The sequence below is a fragment of the Triticum aestivum genome, chromosome 3A (genome assembly GCF_018294505.1).
Source record: "Triticum aestivum cultivar Chinese Spring chromosome 3A, IWGSC CS RefSeq v2.1, whole genome shotgun sequence".
Classification (NCBI taxonomy): domain Eukaryota; kingdom Viridiplantae; phylum Streptophyta; class Magnoliopsida; order Poales; family Poaceae; genus Triticum; species Triticum aestivum.
Genome location: NC_057800.1, coordinates 276,180,352 through 276,201,156, shown reverse-complemented (window position 1 = coordinate 276,201,156; position 20,805 = coordinate 276,180,352).

The window sequence follows — 20,805 nt, the reverse complement described above, 5'->3', positions numbered from 1 at the left end:
CGAGAACATTTTCCAGCCACTTATAAAATAATATTTCAGACGTGCCGCGGGCGTGTGCAAGTGAGTCTGGCCTCAGAACGGACAACGGAAGGAACTGGGAGACCCGGACGAATGCAAGTTTCGAAAACATGATGATGCAATGCATATAATAACATGATATGAAATGCATGACACGCAAGCAAATGACAAGGCAACAACAACGAATAACCGGAAGACACCTGGCGCATCGGTCCCAGGGTGTCACAACACTCCACCACTACGAGAGGATATCGTCTCGAGATCTAGAATGGCACCGGAGGGAAAACAAAAGAGAAAGAGAAGAGGTAAAACTAATTGCTTCTTTGACAAATGAGTGAACCCACGAACCTAGTGTCAGGACCCCGACTCAATGCCACATAGATCTAGCATGTAACACTTCATATCACTTTGCGGCCTCACGCACGGCATTCCCACGGGTGTCACCTTACCTTTACCCGGGACCGTTTGCGCCTTTTGGCACACGTATATGACAGTGTCGCTAGCATCCATATGATAAGGAGCCCGGGCTGACATGGCTAGTCGTAAACCCAAAGTGGCACAAACTTACAGGGACAGGCATCCATGACCCAGCATCGAACGTGTCGGTCATCAGCGAGTGAATCTAGGCTGTAGCACTGGGCTAGCAGGACTCCGGTGAACCGGGCTGTAGCGGGCTAACAGGACTCCGGTATTCATCACGTGACATTTCCCCGAAGGGACAGACACAGGAACGAAGAAGGACACATGCCGGCCAGCCTAAGTGTTCCGGAGCAGTAGCAAGCTACCATGGCTCAGTGGAAACACTAGGAGAAATTTCCCGGTAAGAGAGGCTACTAAAGATAAACAACTAGATAGTCAGATCCCACACATATCAAGCATTTCAATAACATACACACAATATGCTCGATATGTGCAAATACAACATGGCATCACAACATGACTCTACGACTCAAGTATTTATTCAATAAGCTCCGAGGAGCGAGATATTACAAACAAGGGTCTCATGACCCAACATTCAGAGCATACAAATCAAAGCACAAGCGGAAGCTATCATGTCTGAGTACAGACATCTATAAATGAAAAAGGCTGAGAAGCCTGACTATCTATCAGATCCTGCCGAGGGCACAAGATCGTAGCTAAGGTATCAAGCTAAACGTCGAAGTCCAAGCGGAACTACTAGTGAGACTGAAGTCTCTCTGCAAAAACATAAAATAGGCAAACGTGAGTACAAATGTACCCAGCAAGACTTACATCAGATCTATCTACACATGCATCATTATCAACAAAGGGGGTGGTGGAGTTTAACTGCAGCAAGCCAGCTTTGACTCGGTGGCTAACCTGAACTACGACTGCAGGTAACTCTTTTGAGGTGGCGCACACGAGTCCACATATTCACCATATCAATACACCACTATGGATCCGCTCCCGTCTCCCTACGAGAACGCCATCCATAGCACTCACGCTTATCTTGCGTATTTTAGGGTATCCACTTCACTTGTCTATGAACTATGCAATGGGGTCCAAGTTTCCATATCCGAGGAATCCGGCTATTCGAATAGATAATGATAACCCTGCAGGGGTGTACTTCTTCACACACGCTTTCGCCACTTATCGCCCTGTACACGTCATGTACCTCGGCAACCTTCAAGCGGAAGCCGGGCGAGGGAGTCGGCCACGACCTGACTAACCGAACAAGTCTCTCGTCCAGGTTTATCGCCTATTCGGGTTCCATCCGCAAGGAGATCCGGCCGGGGTGTCGCTCACGGCCCCAAACGATGTGAGCAGGGTTCCCAAGCCCACCATCCGGGTGCCACTTGGTACACCGTGCCACTGTTCCTAGTCTGTCCCAAGCCCACCTGTACCGGGTGCCACTTGGTAGACTACTAACACTACCTACAAACACCAGAAACTAGTTGCAACTCCTGGACAGAGATCATGTTGATTAATAAGTCAAGAGGGGTCGAGTTACCGGAACCCAATGTGTGGTAGTAACTGGTCATGGATCACAAACACAGAACTCAGTTCCTGAGGACGGCTGCAATGAGACAACCCACCATGTACTCCTACATGGCCTCTCACCGCTACCTTTACCAAATCGTGTTCACACACTTAGCTCACACACAGTAGGACATGTTCACACGCCTCTGATTCATCCCCAATGAATCAGACCTGACTCAACTCTAGGCAATAGCAGGCATGACAAACAAGCATGAATGAGTAGGCACATCAGGGCTCAAACAACTCCTACTCATGCTAGTGGGTTTCATCTATTTACTGTGGCAATGACAGGTCATGCAAAGGATAAAGGGTTCAGCTACCGCAGCAAGTATCAAATATGTCGTTGTTGTCCTAATGCAGTAAAAGAGAGCAGGAGCGAGAGAGTAGGATTGTATCGGAATGAACAAGGGGGTTTTGCTTGCCTGGCATTTCTAAAGATAACATTGAGTCTTCATCAGTGTCAACGATCACATCATCGGTATCACGTCTATCGAGAGGGGACAAATACCGGCAACACAGAAGGGAACACAATCAATGCAATGCACAATATGATGCATGATCATGACATGGCAAAATGAATGTGTTTTGGGCTAATGCATCTAAAACCAGATTAAATGAAGTTGGTTTGAATACAAGATTCAAATTCAAACTCCATATGTGGTTATTTAAATGTCATTCACTTCATTTGCCCTAAACAGTAGTGATAAGTTGTTCTAACATGCATGAAAATGGTACAGATGGATTCCTTGAATTTTTCTGATAATTTTTCATATATAAATTATTTAATTTGGAGTTACGGTTGAATTTCTATGATTTTTAGAAGTTTTAGCTATTTTCTGGAATTTCCTGAATATAATAAAATAAACTAAATTCCAGAAAATGAATATTGCGTCAGTATGACCTCACCCTGACATCATCAGGTCAACATGGCGGTCCAGGTCAAACCTGACGTGTGGGGTCCACACGTCAGTGACACGGGTTAAACATGGGGGTTTAGTTTAGTTTAATTAAAGATTAGGGCACTAGGGCCCACATGTCAGTGTCAGCAGGGGGTAATTAAATTAAAATAAACTAAACTAATTAACAGGGGGGCTGGCCCCACCTGTCATCGACCCAGGGGGGGTCAAACCCCTGGTCAGCAGGGCCTAACCTGCCGGCGGCTTGACGCCGGCGAGGCCGAGACGGCGGAGGCCTTCGGGTTTCTTGCTCCGGCGGCCAAACGGGCGGATGAGGGCGTCTAAGTGGAGCTGGGACTCGCCCGCATCCATCTATGCAAACGGTAGGGGCTGAGGTGGCCCGAGCTCACCAGAGGCAAGCTCGCGGCGGTGGCCGGAGTTCGGGCCAGCACGGGCACGGGGCTACGCTTGGCGAGCGAGCGAGCTGAGAGGCTGGGCGGGCTCCTGGGAGATCCACGAGCTCGAGGTCGTGCTCGGACGCGAGTTCGGTGACCTGCAACGACGGCGACGACAGGCGTGACGGCGGTGAGCTTCCGCCGCGGTGGCCAGGGGGGATAGAGGAGGGATTCGACGGCGGGGAGAGAGGGGTTGGGAGCAGGAGCTCACAGGGAGGCGGCGCAGTAGGTTAGTGGGCTCGGGGACGTCCTTGACGGCGCGAATCGACGGCGAGGGGCCCGGGTGGCCGAGGTTGAAGATGACCGCGATGGCGGCATTGATGGCCTCCCGAGGTCGCGTGCTTGGCGTGCGGCTCTACGGCGTCGAGGCGGAGCTCGTCGCATATCCGGAAGGGCGTGGGGAGGTCGGTGGTAGCGGCGAACGGCGACGGTGGCGGCGGCTCCATTTGGTGGCTGCGCGCAGGAGAGGCAGAGGAGGGGGAGGGAGTGCAACGAGTGAGGGAGAGGCGAGAGGGGCTTCGAGGCGTCTCCAGTCGTGAAGGAGGGCAGGAGGTGGCAAGCAGGAGCTGGAGCCTGCGGCCTACGTGGGTGCTCTCTCGCGGCGACAGCAGCAGCTTTGGGGCGAGGGGAAGAAGACGACAGGAGAGGGAGGCGGCGGTGGGCTGGGCCAGCGGGAGGAGCTGGGCCGGCTGGGCTGGACAGGTAAGCGCCAGGTAGGCTTCTGCTCTTTTATTTATTGTTTTCTATTTTTTTCTGCAGCTTTGTGGCTTTATTAAAAATACTAAATCAATCCCAAAAATCATGCAACTGCTCATGACCACTGTTAGAAATATATCCTACAGTAAACATTTCAGTTTGGGATTATTTGAGCATTTAAAATATTTTATAGTATTTAAATGCCCAAATGCAAATAAGTAATGATTTAAATTCAAAGTCCCAAAAATAAATCCTTTTAAAATGTTCATCATTTTTGGTTTGGATCAAAACCCTTGCCAAAAATATTAAACATCTAAGGAGAGCATTTTGGAGCAATGAATGAGATTTTAGGGTTTTTGCCCTTCTTTTATTTAAGTTTTTGAGGCTTCCAAAATTCCTCAGTTCAAATTTCAGAATTTAAACATGATGCACACACGAAGCTAGCCTAGAGCATTACCAGAAGCTAGGGATGTGACACCTAGAGAAGGTTAAGCCATTTCGAGAAAAGAATACAACGAAGATGAACGAAGTTGAAAACACTCCGTTAGAAAAGAGGGACAAGGAAGAACAAATTTGGGAAGCACTCCGGTTGAAAAGTGATAAGAAACTTGATAAGATGAAAAGAACTTGAGCAGGGGCACAATACTCCGGATAAATGGAAAAGCACAAAAAGAACACGATCCTCACCATTCGAGATGATGAGAGAAAAAGCAACATCACAATGCCTCCGGAAGAGAGAATAGAAGATGGATCATTGAAAAAGAAGGAATTGAGAAGAAAATGACAACTTCTGCCACAAATAAAATTGAAGGAGCAAGCTTAGAAAGAAGTATTGAACGGAGTTGTTGGATTATCAACAATGAAAAGAACAAGGTTGTAGTGGTCCTATGGAGACCATCTCAAAATTTAAGGTGAAATTCTGCCACTAACGAAACAAGATTGGATTGATAAGAACAAGAAGACGAGAAACTATTTCACCGGGAGGATAAATGAAGAACTTGGGTCATTTATAAGCACCATAATAGCAACACTCCTTAGGGAAGGCTAAAGGTGAAATATCACCCAAGATTACTCCAATGAAGAGATTGATGGACTTAAAATACCTCATTCTTAACAACATGTGAATCATGAAACACGAAGGAAAATTATCAAGAATGACATAACACCACCTCAAAAGATAAAGTAGAAGAAATTTCACTTCAGAATGCAAGATGAAGAATGCTTGAGCTCCTCTGAAAGGAATGTTGATGAAAACTTCGAGAAGGAATTAAATCCTTGATGAACCACCATGTAGAACCTTCATGAAGAACTCTGGTAAACAAAAGAATGATCAAACAGAAGGAAAGGGAAGTAGAAAACACAAGGTGAATCCTTGTACCGATTTAAGTGAATCTCCATGGTGAAATAATTGAAAAAGGTTGGAACTCCGAGAAAAAGAGAAGATGAAACAAGAATAAGAATTACATTATGCGTATCCTTCATTAATTAAATTGATGGCAAACAATGGATTTGGCACACTACTTATTCTCGAAGAAAGGATTAAGATAACATAAACTTGAGGATGTCTTCCACGAACCACTAGTAGGATTTGGAAGAATGAATAAATTGATATGATAACCAAGGAAGAGAACTCTTGAATGAACCACCATAAGGATTGGAAATGAACAAAGTAAAGATAAAGAAACACCGGGAAGAATTATAAAAAGAACGAAGATACTTGAGAGGATTTAGATATATGAGAACGAAGAGATCGCGAACTGATTAGAGATCACATGAACGATGCACCCGTAAGATTCGAGAATGATAACTAAAAGCTGAGAATGAATAAACCTGAATTTATGGACTCCGGATAATCAAACTGAGAAGACTCTTGAATAGCTCCGGATGGGTGAAAATAATTCTCACAATTAAAACAATTATGAGAGGATGGCAACAAACTAGAATGACGAATCTTCGAGAGAATGGAGTAAGATATGGAGAAAAAATTCTTCTTCGGTCTTCGAGTGCAGAGAATGACGACGAGAAACACCACCATGAATTATTTAGACACTCCGGAAGAATCAGAAGTGAAGAAGTTGAGCCGATGATTAAAAGAATTTGATAGATGTTGGAGAAATACCTATGACTGATGATATTCATTTTTACATCATACTTGAAATGAATTTGAGAATAACTCCGGGAGAATAAGAAGAGTTAGGTAAGATCCTGGAAAAATATCTGTGGGTTAGGGCCCATTCAAGAGAAAACACCGTTGAAATGATTAAAAAGAGAGATTGCACCGGTTGAATTAAATGGCTAGAATGAGATAACAACCTCGAAATAGGTTGAATTGATCTTGAAAGACAAGACGAGCCTTCTGAGATATCTTCAGCACTCCGGAACAAATGAATAGCGAGAAGAGGATAGTTGAGAGGTGCACTTGCATGATAAAGCATTGAAACGAGGAAAAGATATGATCAACAAAGCTTGAATAGAAACCACCGGAGAAGAAAAAAACCAATGATGAATGATGATCTTGAAGCTCTGTTGGAATCTTCCTGAGAATCCCCGGGTAAGAATATTGATTGAAAAGAATGGAGAGACTTCATCTCAATAAAAGGATACTTGAATAAGAAATCTGAGTCCTTGAAGAAAAAGGGTGGGTGGGTGGGAAAACAAAGACAATTTGGAATGGATGAAATGAACACCGTTGAGAAAACTGAGATTGGATCTTGCAAATGTTGGAATGATCGGATCCACTTGAAGAGAAAGACCTCGGTTAAAAAGGATTACCATGACAATCTCAATAAACGAGAAGGATTAGTATTCACATAGGAATATGAGAGCACTGTTTAGGAAAGGTATGGAATCAACACTTAACTTCGAAGCAACTCGAATACCACAACTAAAAAACAAAACAAAGGATTGGCTTGCAAAATAAGCCGGAACAAACATATGATAGAGATTTCGTCCGAAGTTTTTATGGTGGGGCCTACACGGGCTCGATCGTGCAGCACCATCATGTACAAGGCAGTGCACATGACATACGAAGCGTCCCCGAGTCAGCATAGCCAAGGACTCTTTAAGACACAACGAGACCACTGTAAAACCAACCGTGGATAGGCGGACCACTAGACGTCGAACCCCAATTTCATAACATACATCTATCAGAAAGATATCCTAAGAGCTACTTGAATTCCCACTTAGAAACTCCTGAAATTTTCTCAGTTATGCAATCAGGTGTTGGGGATATAGGGGAAGCATAATATCTCACCCAAAACTAACAAATCCTAAATCCAGCTGTATCCATCCTTCAACACATAACCAAGAAACCTTCGGAAATCGTTTACCTCAACCTTCGAAAAGCATCCATTATACGAGTTATGGCAATACTCTGGAACTCCCGCCCCAGTACTGGGTGGCGTCGAGGTTTTCTCACCAACAACTGCATAAAAGATATTTTCAATGTCGGGAAACTCAGGTATTCCAGAATCTCAATGATAAAATAGTGATGACAACACCTCAGAGCTCAACTCCCCGGGACACTGCCACAACCCCTAAATGTTAGGAGGCACCAAGAACAATGTTCTCATCACAAAACCATCGGAACAATTCCAAGATACCCGCATGATCCTAAAAAAATTAGTGAAATTTGAGAAGAGAAGAGTCAAAACTCTATGTCAGGATGCCTCACGAGAGCGACAAAGGGACTGAGGAGTAAAAAGAATCCTACTCTCCGATATATATAATCCTATAAGACTCAAAACATTTTTAAAGACTCAACAATGCCAGCGATTCAATCAAGCAGGGGGGCTCCTAAGTCGGGGAAGGCTCTGATACCAACTTGTAACGCCCTCGATGCGGCTATATCCCCCACGTGTCAAAGCACGACTTAGAGGCTTAACCGCATTGAAAGCAATGTCGCAAGTGAGGTAATCTTCACACAACACATGTAATACATAAGGGAAAAAGATACGTAGTTGGCTTACAATCGCCACTTCACACAATACATGGATAAAGCATTACATTCATCCACATACACTCAAGGTCCGACTACGGAACCAAAATAAAAGAAGACTACCCCAAATGCTACACAGATCCCCGATCGTCCCGACTGGGCTCCACTACTGATCAACTGGAAACGGAACAACATAATGAACGAGATCTTCATCGAGCTCCTCCCTGAGCTCGGTTGCATCACCTGCACGGTTTCATCGGCACCTGCAAACTGGTTTTGGAAGGAATCTGTGAGTCACGGGGATTCAGCAATCTCACACCCTCGCGATCAAGACTATTTAAGCTTATAGGAAGGGTAAAAGGTATGAGGTGGAGCTGCAGCAAGCGACCAGCATATTTGGTGGCTAACATACGCAAATGAGAGCGAGAAGAGAAGGCAAAAGCACGATCGAGAATCTATGATCAACAAGTGATCCTAGAACAACCTATGTCAAGCATAACTCCAACACCGTGTTCACTTCCCGGACCCCGCCGAGAAGAGACCATCACGGTTACACACGCGGTTGATGCATTTTAATTAAGATAAGTTTCAGGTTTTCTACAACCGGACATTAACAAATTCCCATCTGCCAATAACCGCGGGCACGGCTTTCGAAACTTCAAATCCCTGCAGGGGTGTCCCAACTTAGCCCATCACAAGCTCTCACGGTCAACGAAGGATATTCCTTCTCCCAGGAAGACCCGATCAGGCTCAGAATCCCGGTTACAAGACATTTCGACAATGGTAAAACTAAACCAGCAAAGCCGCCCTAATGTGCCGACAAATCCCGATAGGAGCTGCACATATCTCGTTCTCAGGCCACACTCAGATGAGACATCCTACGAGTAAAACCAACCCTCAAGTTGCCTCGAGGTGGCCCCGCAATCTACTCGGTCGGACCAACACTCAGAGGAGCACTGGCCCGGGGGGTTAAAATAACGATGACCCTTGGGCAGGCCTACCCAAGGGAAAAAAGGCTAGGTGGCAAATGGTAAAACTAAGGTTGGGCCTTGCTGGAGGAGTTTTATTCAAGGGAAACTGTCAAGGGGTTTCCCATTATAACCCAACCTGTGTAAGGAATGCAAAATCCAAGAGCATAACACCGATATGACGGAAACTAGGGCGGCAAGAGTTGAAAAAAACACCAGGCATAAGGCCGAGCCTTCCACCCTTTACCAAGTATATAGATGCATTAAGTAAATAAAGATATTGTGATATCCCACAAAATATCCATGTTCCAACAAGGAACAACCCCAATCTTCACCTGCAACTAACAACGCTATAAGAGGGGCTGAGCAAAGCGGTAACATAGCCAAACAACGGTTTGCTAGGACAAGGTGGGTTAGAGGCTTGGCTTAACAATATGGGAGGCATGACATAGCAAAGTGGTAGGTATCGCGGCATAGGCATAGCAAAAGAGCAAGCAACTAGCAAGCAAAGATAGAAGTGATTTCGAGGGTATGGTCATCTTGCCTGAGATCCCGCAAGGAAGAAGAACGAGTCCATGAAGAAGACAAACGGACGAAGTCGAAAGGATCCTCACAAATGCGACGTTAACGGAACTAACCCGAAGGAGCAACACTGGAAAGAAGGAAACAACATAGCAAACAACCAAGCATAAACATGGCATGATGCACAACCAAGTATGATGCATGTCCGATTTAATGCGGCATGGCATGGCAAAGTGCACAAATAAAACTACAAATTAAGTGGAGCTCAATATGCATCGGGATGCATATTGACGGAACACCACATCAGTTATTTAGTTCTCTCTCGGTTATTTACTCAACAATATTCAATGTTGTTTAGCATGGCAAGGGGTGAAGCAAAACAAAACTACCTAACTAGGAAAGTTTAATTGAGGCCGGAAACAACGAACAACAAATTCCGGTAAATCCCCATATGCATATTTAAGGATTTGGTACTATTCTGCCCTAAACCATATTTTATAGTTGTTAAACATGCAAAGTGATGCCACCATGTTAAACTAGGCATTTTTCAACCCCATTTACATATAAAGATTATTACAAACCAAGTTACGGTTAAATAGTTATGAATTAAATCATTTTAGCAAGTTATTTAAGAAAATTTAAATAGCATTTTAAACATTGATGAAATTGACATATCATTAAACTAGATGAAATTCTAGACATTTTACATATAAAGTTTGTTTTAATCCGATGCACGGTTAATGAGTTATTATATGCATGAAGCTTAGGGGTTTTTCTGCAAAACTGACGTTCTCTGGAAAAAAAGGAAAAACATTCTACGGAAAAAAAACATGTCGGGCTGGATCTGCTCTCACCATGGGCCTTGCTGGAACTGTGGGGAGGGGCCAGGAGGGGCGCGATGGGTTGGCGCGGTCCAGCAGAGGAGTGGCTGGGCCTTGGGCCTGACGGTGGAGGAGGAAGGCCAGCAGAGGCGCTGCTGGGCCGGGAGGCCTAGCGCTGGGCCTGGGTGCGATCTGGCGCGGGAGGAGGCTGGGCCAGGGGCGCTGGCTGCGAAGGCCTAGGAGTAGCTGGGCCGGTCAACGCGTGCTGCAGCCCAGGCGCACGACGAGGAAGCGCTCGTCCTCCGCTCGAACGAGGGCGAGGCAGAAACAACAGAGGCGCAGGGACTTGGCGACGGCTGGATTAGCGGATGCAGTGAGGGGTCTGCGAGGCGGAGAAGGCGAGGGGAGGCCGGATCTGGTGGGTCAGCGCTAGAGCCGGTCAATGGCGGAGCTCCATGGGGAGTAGTGGTAGCTGCCGTTGCCTGAAGAAAAGAACAGAGAGAGCGATTCAGCGAGGGAGCAGGGGAAGGAATCAGAGAGAGATGCCGGGAGGAGAGGACGAGATAAGGTCAGATCTGACGAGGGGAGCCGGTCCCCTAGCAGTACAACGCCGGCGTGGAGAGGAGCGCTCGGGCACGGTTGCTTCTTGGGGCGAAGAAGAGGAGCTCCTCTCCTGATGGAGATCCTGGATGGGAGGCGACAGGAGCACGGGCGCGGCTTGACGGGGTCCTGCTGGTGACTCTCAGGCGGAGGCGGTGGCTTCGATCGAACGGCCGGCGAGGTCGGGCAGCCACAGGGAGGCGCGAGGCGAGGCAGGGTAGGCCTCAGGCACCTGCTGAGACGAGGGAGGAGGAAAGGCCTCGACCCAACCGGGATCGAGCGCGGGGTCAATCTGAGTGGGAGAGGTGGGGGTTGCTGGTTGGATCGCTGCAGATTCGAGGAAGATGCGGCGGCTACCGAGGGGATGGATCCCGAGGGGAATTTGGAGTGGGTGGCGGCTGAGGGGGACAAGCGACCTAGTTTTTAGGGTTTTGTCTGATATATATAGCAAAAGGATTAAAGGAGAGGGATTTGGATCATCGGATCGAAATCCGACGGATGAGAATAAAATAGGTAGGGAATCCAAATAAGAAAATAGTGATGTTTTGTAGATGTTTAGGGATGATCCGGATCTAATGGTGACGACTGTCTGGGTCGGGTCCGGGACGGCTTTCGGGCGCACGCGCGAGGAGGGCCGCGGGCTGACGAGAGAGGTTAGGTTGGACCTGGCAGTAGGTCGTGGGCTGTGTAGACGGTCTCGAGCTGAGAGAATAGAAGAGAGGGAGGCCCGGTGACTGTTTCCGGAGACCGAAAACGTCTGATGTTAGACCGGCTATACTGCCGCTATAGTTAATCATTGGGGCGTCAAACAAACTCCGATTGTGATGAAACTTGGCAGGCGATCTACCTACACTATAACAAGACCGCATGCCAACTCTCATCCCATTCCGAGAACATTTTGCGGCCACTTATAAAATAATATTTCAGACGTGTCGCGGGCGCGTTCAAGTGAGTCTGGCCTCAGAACGGACAATGGAAGGAACTGGGAGACCCGGACGACTGCAAGTTTCGAAAACATGATGATGCAATGCATATGATGACATGATATGAAATGCATGACACGCAAGCAAATGACAAGGCAACAACAACGAATAACCGGAGGACACCTGGCGCATCGGTCTCGGGGCGTCATAGGGAGGCTAACAATAGGTGCAGAAATCATGGCTTTCTTAAGTATTTCATATGCTTCTACACAATCATCATCAAAGACAAAAGGAACATCATTTTGTAAAATATTAGTCAGAGGCCTGGAAATTTTTGAGAAGTCTTTAATGAACCTCCTATAAAAACCGACATGACCAACGAAATTTCTTATACCTTTAATGTCATTAGGACACGGCATCTTTTCAGTAGCATCAACTTTAGTTTTATCAACTTCAATACCTGTTTTAGAAACTTTATGCCCCAAGACAATGTCTTCATTAACCATATAGTGGCACTTCTCCCAATTCAAGACAATATTAGTTTCTTCACATCTCTGCAAAAATCAATCAAGGTTGCTTAAGCAATCATCAAAAGAAGTTCCATATACAGAAAATCATCCATGAATACCTCAACAATCTTTTCACAAAAGTCAGAGAATATAGCAATCATACATCTTTGAAAGGTAGCAGGTGCATTACATAAACCAAAAGGCATACGTCTATAAGCAAAGGTACTGAAAGGACAAGTAAAGGTGGTCTTTTCTTGATCCCCTTTTGACACAGGTATTTGAGAGAAACCAGAATAACCATCTAGAAAGCAAAAATGTGTATGTTTAGATAATATTTCTAGCATTTGATCAACAAAAGGTAGAGGGTAATGATCCTTTTTAGTAGCTTTATTTAATTTGCGAAAGTCAATTACCATTCTATAACCTGTAACAATTCTTTGTGGGATCAATTCATCTCTATCATTTGGAACAATAGTAATACCTCCCTTCTTAGGGACACAATGGACATGACTTACCCACTGACTATCAGCAACATGATAAATTATACCTGCCTCCAGAAGCTTTAGTATTTCTTTTCTTACCAGTTCTTTCATTTTAGGATTTAACCATCGTTGGTGATCAACAACCGGTTTAGCGTCTTTCTCCAATTTTATTTTGTGTTGGCATAGAGTGGGACTAATGCCCTTAAGATCATCAAGAGTATATCCAATAGCAGCACGGTGCCTCTTCAGAGTTTTCAATAATTTCTCTTCTTCTTGCTATGAAAGGTTAGCACTAATAATAATAGGATATATCTTCTTTTCATCAAGATAAGCACATTTAAGAGTATCAGGTAATGGTTTAAGCTCAAACACGGGATCACCCTTGGGTGGAGGAGGATCCCCTAGAATTTCAACAGGCAAGTTGTGTTTCAGAATAGGTCCCTGTTTAAAGAATACTTCATCTATTTCTCTTCTTTCATTCATAAACATATCATTTTCATGGTCTAGCAAATATTGTTCTAAAGGATCATTACGAGGCACGGCAATAGAAGCAAGATCAATAATTTCATCTTTACTAGGCAATTCTTTATCATGGGGTTCTCTACGAAATTTAGCAAAATTAAAATCATGAGACATATCCCCTAAACCAACAGAAACAATATCCTTTTTGCAGTCTATCTTAGCATTAACAGTATTCAAGAAGGGTCTACCAAATATAATGGGACAAAAGTCATCTTGTGGGGAACCAAGAACAAGAAAATCAGCATGATATTTAACTTTCCCACACAACACTTCAACATCTCTAACAATCCCAATCTGTGAAATAGTATCTCTATTGGAAGCTTAATTGTAACATCAATACCTTCTATCTCAGCAGGTGCAATATCATGCATAATTTCTTCATATAAAGAATGAGGTATTGCACTCGCACTAGCACCCATATCACATAAGCCATGATAGAAATGATCTCCTATTTTAACAAAAATAACAGGCATGCCTACAACAGGTCTATGTTTATTTTTAGTATCGGGTCTAGCAATTCTAGCAGCTTCATCACAAAAGTAAATAACATGCCCATCAATATTATCAACCAAGAGATGTTTAACCATAGCAATACTAGGTTCAACTTTAATTTGCTCAGAGGGTGTAGGTGTTCTAGTATTAATCTTACGAACCACAGTTGAAACTTTAGCATGATCCTCTATTCTTGTAGGGAAATGTGGTTTCTCAATATAAGCGGTAGGAACAATAGATCAACATTATAAGTGATAGTATTTTCTTCAACTTTAATAGGTTCAACTACGTTTACTTCAATTGGACGATCAACATGAGTAGCAAATTATTCACAGAAAGAAGCTAATATCTCAGAGTCAAGTCCATACTTAGTGCTAAATTCATGAAAAGCATCGGTATCCATAAAATATTTAACACAATCAAATTTAGGTGTTATACCTGACTCCTTACCTTCGTCGAGTTCCCAATCTTCAGAGTTGCATTTAATTCTTTCTAATAAATCCCATTTGAATTCAATAGTCTTCATCATAAAAAATCCAGTACAAGAAGTATCGAGCATGGAGCGATTATTGAGAGAAAGCCGAGCATAAAAATTTGAATAATAATTTCTCTTGAGAGCTCATGATTGGGGCATGAATATAACATTGACTTAAGCCTCCCCCAAGCTTGAGCGATGCTTTCTCCTTCGCGAGGCCAAAAATTATATATATAATTACGATCACGATGAACCAGATGCATAGGATAAAAATTCTGATGAAATTCCAATTTCAACCGGTTGTGGTTCCATGATCCAATATCATCACATAGCCTAAACCATGTCAATGCCTTTCCCTTCAAATATAAGGGAAGACCTTCTTCTTGATAACATCCTCGGGCATACCTGCAAGCTTAAATAATCCACAAACTTCATCCACATAGATTTGGTGCAAATCGGGATGCAATGTTCCATCTCCTGTAAAAGGATTAGCTAGCAGTTTCTCTATCATACCCAAAGGAATTTCAAAGTAAAAAATTTCAGTAGGTTCAGTAGGTTGAGGAGAAACTCTTTACTCTACTGGTCGGGGTGAAGATACCCCGAACAAGCCCCTCAAAGGATTACTTTCCATAGTAACAAGTGACAGTAAATTTCAGCACACTATATAAATTTTCCCTTACCAAATTCCACCTACCAAAGGCGCTTCACTCCCCGGCAACAGCACCCGAAAAGAGTCTTGATGACCCACAAGTATAGGGGATCTATCTAGTCCTTTTGATAAGTAAGAGTGTCAAACCCAACAAGGAGCAGAAGGAAATGACAAGCGGTTTTCAGTAAGGTATTCTCTGCAAGCACCGAAATTATCGGTAACAGATAGTTTTGTGATAAGGTAATTCAAAACGGGTAACAAGTAATAAAAGTAAAAAAGGTTCAGCAAGATGGCCCAATCCTTTTTGTAGCAAAGGACAAGCCTGGACAAACTCTTATATAAAGGAAAGCGCTCCCGAGGACACATGGGAATTATCGTCAAGATAGTTTTCATCACGTTCATATGATTCGCGTTCGGTACTTTGATAATTTGATATGTGGGTGGACCAGTGCTTCGGTACTGTCCTTCCTTGGACAAGCATCCCACTTATGATTAACCCCTCTTGCAAGCATCCGCAACTACAAAAGAAGTATTAAGGTAAACCTAACAATAGCATGAAACATAAGGATCCAAATCAGCCCCTTACGAAGCAACGCATAAGCTAGGGTTTAAGCTTATGTCACTCTAGCAACCCATCATCTAGTTATTACTTCCCAATGCCTTCCCCTAGGCCCAAACAATGGTAAAGTGTCATGTAGTCGACGTTCACATGACACCACTAGAGGAGAGACAACATACAACTCATCAAAATATCGAACGAATACCAATTCACATGACTACTTATAGCAAGACTTCTCCCATGTCCTTAGGAACAAACGTAACTACTCACAAGTCATATTCATGTTCATAATCAGAGGGGTATTAATATGCATAAAGGATCTGAACATATGATCTTCCACCAAATAAACCAACTAGCATGAACTACAAGGAGTAATCAACACTACTAAAAACCCACAGGTACCAATCTAAGGTTTTGAGACAAAGATTGGATACAGGAGATGAACTAGGGTTTGAGATGAGATGGTGCTGGTGAAGATGTTGATGGACATTGACCCCCTCCCGATGAGAGGATCGATTATGATGACGATGGTGATCATTTCCCCCTCCTGGAGGGATGCTTCCCGGCAGAACAGTTCCGCCAGAGCCCTAGATTGGTTCTGCCAAGGTTCCGCCTCGTGGCGGCGGAGTTTCGTCCCGAGAGCTTGCTTATGATTTTTTCCAGGGCAAAAGACTTCATATAGCCAAAGATGGCCACTGGAGGCCTGCCAGGGGGCCCATGAGATAGGGGGCGCGCCCAGGGGGTAGGGCGCTCCCCCCACCCTCGTGGATGGTGGGTGGCCCCCCTCTGGTGCTTCCTTCGCCCAATATTTTTTATATATTCTAAAAATGACTCCCGTGGAGTTTGATGACTTTTAGAGTTGTGCAGAATATGTTTCTAATATTTTCTCATTTTCCAACCCAGAATTCCAGCTGCCGGCATTCTCCCTCTTTGTGTAAACCTTGTAAAATAAGAGAGAATAGGCATAAGTATTGTGACATAATGTGTAATAACATCCCATAATGCAATAAATATCGATATAAAAACATGATGCAAAATGGACGTATCAGTATCGGGTATGGGCACTCCCCTTGGCTTCCGCCAAGCTTGGGGGAGATGCCCCGGTATCGTATCACCCCCACTTTCTTTTGCCTTTACTTATTTTAGTTCAATCCATAGTTATCTTTTGCTTTAGATGAATAAAATTTTAGTTCAATCCTTTATTTTCGAGAGTTTGCTTAGTGATCTACCCTTGTAATCATGTGCGAGATATATAATAAAGTTTGGTTTGAGTTTTTGCTTTCTTTACTTTCATGTTCCAATAAAAAGAAAGGAAATAAATGGAATAGATCATATGCTAATTTTATGGTAGGTGATGACACCACATAAGGAAAAGTATAGCTAGAAAATTTTGTTAGGGATTGAAAACATAACATTGGTTAATGATGCAACTCATGAAAGAATTAATAAGGGAAGAGAAGATTCACATATAAATACACTATCCTTGAAATCTTTTGTGATTGTGAGCCCCCATCAAAATATTATATGCCAAAATTGTTGACGTTGGACAAGGAAGACAACGTAATGATTTGTGTTTGTTCATACTCACATAGAAGTTATTTTGTCATAGATCCTTCAACATGTGGTGCTTGCCCCCTATCTTTGCTAGCCAAAAATTCCGCACTAAGTAGAGATACTACTTGTGCATCCAAAAAACCTTAAACCCAAATCTTATTTTCAAGTTTCCACCATACCTACCTAAGGATTGAGTCAGATCCTTCAAGTAAGTTGTTATCGGTGCAATAAGGCAATAAAAATTGCTTCTAAAAGTGTGAGATCATTTAGTGTAAAAGAAAATTGAGCATTGTACGAACTTGTGATGGTGAAGAATAAAAGCGACAGACTGCATAATAAAGGTTGCCGTCACAAGGGGCAATACAACGTGACGTTCTTTTGCACTAAGGGTTGAACATACAAACAAATAAGCGCATGGCAACCTCTGCTTCCCTCTGCGAAGGGTCTATCTTTTACTTTTATTTATTTACTTTTATGCAAGAGTCAAAGTTTTTCTCTCTATTCCTTTTTATTTTTCTCCTTTAGCAAGCATCATGTGGTGAGGAAAGATCTAGGCACATATGTCCAGTTGAATATGGGTGGCATAAGTTATTATTGTTGACATCACCCTTGAGGTGAATACGTTGGGAGGCGAAACTATAAGCCCCTATCTTTCTATGTGTCCGGTGCTGTCTACTACGCAACTTTATTCTTGTAGACACGTGTTGAGCCTCCAAGCGCAGAGTTTTGTAGGACAGTAGCAATTTTCCCTCAAGTGGATGACCTAAGGTATATCAATCCGTGGGAGCGTAGGATGAAGATAGTCTCTCTCAAACAACCCCGCAACCAAATAACAAAGAGTCTCCTGTGTCCCCAACACACCAAATACAATGGTAATTTGTATAGGTGCACTAGTTCGGGGAAGAGAGGTAATAAAAGTGTAGTAATGATAGTAGATATTGGTTTTTGTAATAGTAACAATAAAAAAGGAAGGTAGCAAGTAACAAAAGTGAGCACAAACAGTATTGCAATGCTTGAAAATGAGGCCTAGGGTCCATACTGTCGCTAGTGAAATCTCTCAACACTGCTAATATAATTGGATCGTATAACCATCCCTCAACATGCAACGAAGAATCACTCCAAAGTTCCTATCTAGCGGAGAACATAAGAAGAAATCGTTTGTAGGGTATGAAACCACCTCGAAGCTATTATTTCTGATCGATCTATCCAAGAGTTCATACTAAAATAACACCAAATAGTTTCAGATTCATAATACAAAATCCAACTCAAAGAACCTCAAAGGGTGCCCCAAGATTTTTGCTACCTCTTGAGCTTGCGTTGGTTTTCCCTTGAAGAGGAAAGGGTGATGCAGCAAAGTAGCGTAAGTATTTCCCTCAGTTTTTGAGAACCAAGATATTAATCCAGTAGGAGATAACATGCAAGTCCCTCGTACCTGCACAAACAAACAAGTAGACTTGCAAAATAAATATGGCAAAGGCTATACCTGACATTTTTATTGAAATAAAAGATGCAAAAAATTATTCTAAATAACAGCAATCAAATCCTAACAAAATAAAATGACGCTCCAAGTAAAACTCATATCATGTGATGAATGAAAACATAGCTCCAAGTGAGGTTACCGATAATGTTGAAGCTAAAAGAGGGGATGCCTTCCGGGGCATCCCCAAGCTTAGTTTCTTGGATCTTCCTTGAATATTACCTTGGGGTGCCTTGGGCATCCCCAAGCTTAGGGTCTTGTCACTCCTTATTCTCCTCATATAGGTATATCAGCCAAAACTTGAAAACTTCAATCACACAAAATTTAACAAAACTTCATGAGATGGGTTAGTATGATAAAGAGCAGACCATTTCACTTTGGTACTGTCAAAGACAAGATTCATAATTGTTTCCACACAAATACTATTGTAGCATATCATTTCCACATTTCATATTGAGCAATATAAGCCATAGAAACTAGAAAGCAAGCAAACTATGCATTGAAAACAGAATTTGTCAAAAACAGAACAGTCTGTATTAATCTGTACTCCAACCATACTTATGGCACTCCAAAAATTCAGAAAAATTAGGAAATCCTGAGAAATTTGTCTATTAATCTACCGCAAAAAGAATCAGCATTTTATCACGCTTCTGTTAAAAATGATAATTTTTTTCCTGAGCGCAGAAGTTTATGTTTTTCAGCAAGATCAAATCAACTATCGCCATAGACCATCCCAAAGGTCTTGCTTGGCACTTTATTGAAACAAAAGCTATAAAACATGATTACTACAGTAGCATAATCATGTGAGCACACAAAAACAGTAGGTAAAAGTGTTGGGTTGTCTCCCAACAAGCGCTTTTCTTTAATGCCTTTTAGCTAGGCATGATGGTTTCAATGATGCTCGCATAAAAGATAAGAATTGAAACATAAAGAGAGCATCATGAATCATAAGTTCCTCTCTCATAACAATTTTCAGTATCATCATGAGTAGATTCATCAACATAACCATCACATAAAACATTCTTTTCATCATCCAAAAGCATAGAAAATTTATTACTCTCCATATAAGCAATTTTATTCTCATTCATAATAGTGGGAGTATCATAGGGAAACTCGAATACTATAAATTGTTCCCACATTAAAAGAGTAATGTTCTGTAAAAGGATATTCAAAATTATGAAAATAATTATCACTACTTTTTATAACATAAGTATCATCACAATAATCATCATAAGTGGGAGGCATGCAATCATCATAGCATATTTGATCATTCAAAGTAAGGGGACTAAAAAGATCATCTTCATTAAGCATAGAATCCCCAAGCTTGGGACAAACATTAATTGCAGAAAATAAATTCTCAAACATGTCATTCTCATCAAACATAGCATCCCCAACTTGTGGCTTGGCATATCATAAGCATAATCACTCTCATCATTAATAGTATGAATAGCACCAACGGTATAACAATTAATATCATCATATTATTTCTTCTTCTTTTCTTATTATTCACCACATCATGTGTGGGTTTAATTAATTTTTTCAAGCTTCTTGTTGAAGATATTGATTGGATAGGAAGCTCCTCCTCGTAGAAAACCTATTTCATCACGAGAGACAATAGGAGGGAAAGAAGAAATATTTACCCTTTCATTAGAATTCCATTCATATTCTATTGGTTTTCCCATCTTTCTATAGTTGGCAATATAAGCATTCACAGTGCAATTTACCATGCAAAACATATAGATATTCTTTAGTTTAGTTTCAATGTCGTCCATGAGAATGAATACTTCAAACCAACTATTTTGATGTGTCAATTCTTCACTCCCCAAAAATAGACAAAGCTCATTATAAAGTTCAAGGGTGATCAAGTTATTGCAATATTTGGACACAATTCGATCATGAAAAAGCATGCATTGGAAATTAAGATGACCTAACTTATTGCAAAGTTCACAAGTAATAGGACAAAGAGAACATAATTTTGTAGTAAATTCATCTATCATTTTGAGCAAAGAATTGGTTATATCATGTTTATGCTTCTTGCAAAATCTATATTCCCTATAAGGCACGTCTTCACAAACTTTATGCACTCCACAAAAATTGACATGCTTATAAGAAACATTTTTCTCATGACTAGTGCAATCATCATGAGCATTTTGGATATTCAAAGAATCCATACTAATAACATTGCAATCATGCTCATCATTCAAATATTTTGTGCCAAACATTTTATTGACTTCTTCTTCTTCTAACAATTG